We start from the raw sequence: 1,956 nt of genomic DNA on the forward strand, positions 1-1,956 counted from the left end.
CATGGAGATCCTAAATCTTGGGACTGGAAGATTGGTGCCACCTTCTGAGCCCCCAAATCCCTTTGCCAGAATCCCCCAAATCCCCAAGACAAGATCCCCCAAACCACTGTGCCAGGATCCCCCAAATCCCAGTGCCAGGACCCCAAATCCCCAAGCCCAGATCCCAAACCCCCCTGCCAGGACTCCCCCAAATTCTCATACCACCATCCCAAATCCCCAAGCCAGGTTCCCCCAAATCCCCGTGCCAGAATCCCCCAAATCCTCTTGCCAGAACCTGAAACTCCCGTGCCAGGATCCCCCAAATCCCAGTGCCAAGACCCCTAAAAACTCAGTGCCAGGATCGCGCAAATCTCCATTCCAGGACCCCCCAAATCCCCAAGACAAGATCCCAAATCCCAGCGCTAGGACCCCCGAAATCCCAATGCCTGGATCCCCCAAATCCCTGCTCCAGGATCCCAAAAACCTCAGTGCCAGGATCCCCTGTGCCCAGATCCCAAACCCCATTGCCAGGACTCCCCAAACTCTCATACAAACACCCCAAACCCCCATTCTAGAACCTCCCAAATCCCTGTGCCAGGACCCCAAATCTCCAAGCCAAGATCCCCCAAATCCCCATTCCAGGACCCTAAAAACCTCAGTGCCCGGACCCCCCAAACCCCTGTGCCAGGATCCCCCAAATCCCAGCGCCAGGACCTCCCAAATTCTCATACCAGCACCCCAAAGCCCCATCCCAGGATCCCCCAAACTCTCATTCCAGGATCCCCCGAATCCCCAAGCCAGGATCCCCCAAATCCCTGCTCCAGGACCCCCTAAAACTCTGTGCCCAGATACCCCAAACCCCAATGACAGGACTCCCAAATTCTCATACCAGCATCCCAAATCCTCAAGCCAGGACCCCCCAAATTCCCAAGACAAGATCCCCCAAATCCCTGTGCCAGGATCCCCCAAACCACTGTGCTAGGATCCCCCAAAATCCTGTACCAGCACCCCAAACTGCTGTGCCAAGACCCCCCAAATGCCCAAGCCAAGATCTCCCAAATCCCTTTGCCAGGACCCCCCAAATCCCCGTGCCAGGACCCCAAATCCCCATTCCAGGACCCCCCACATCCCCGCTCCAGGCACGTCCTCCCCTCAGGGGTGCCCAGGGCAGGATGATTGACAGCTGTCACTCAAAGCCATCCCTGGCTGCATCCTCCCGGCTGTTGAATATTCATGAGATCTTTTCCCGCTGCTGCCGGACCCTCCTGTGGCCTCTCACCATTAACCATTCACTGAAAGCCAGAAAAATGCAAATTCCAGCGGGTTTGGCCCGGGAATGGGCACCTCAGGCCTGGCATCGGCCACCCCATCCTCTCGTGCCATGCCAGGTGCAGAAATGCTGGAAAAGGCAGGAAAATATGGATTTGTGCCTTCATCTTCCCGGATTTTGGGGTGCTGGGGACAGTGGGACACCCAGGGGTGACCTTGGGTAGTCACAATCCTCAGCACCCAGGAATATCCCTGAATTTCCCTGGAATATCCCTGAATTTCTCTGGAATTTCCATAGAATTTCCCTGAAATATCCCAGAATTTCACTAGAATTTCCCTAGAATTTCCCTGGAATTTCCCTGGAATATCCCTGAAATATCCCTGAATGTCTCTAGAATTTCCCTGATTTTCCCTGGAATATCCCTGAATTTCCCTGAAATTTCCCTGAATTTCCCTGGAATTTCCCAGCCTGAGTCTCCAGGGTTTCACCCCAAATCCAGACCCAAATCTGAACCCTCTCCAGGGCTTCATCCCGAATCCAGCACCCCATCCTGATCTCCCCAAAATTTCATCCCAAATCCAGCACCTCATCCTGATCCCCTCAAGGTTTCTTCTCTAACCCAGCACCCCGTTCTGATTCCCCCAAAGTTTCATCCCTAATCCTGCACCCCATCTTCACCCCTCCAAATTTTCATCCTTAACCCAACA

The sequence above is a fragment of the Melozone crissalis genome, unplaced genomic scaffold (genome assembly GCF_028551555.1).
Source record: "Melozone crissalis strain CALT ecotype California unplaced genomic scaffold, PUWL_Pcris_2 ptg000111l_1, whole genome shotgun sequence".
Classification (NCBI taxonomy): domain Eukaryota; kingdom Metazoa; phylum Chordata; class Aves; order Passeriformes; family Passerellidae; genus Melozone; species Melozone crissalis.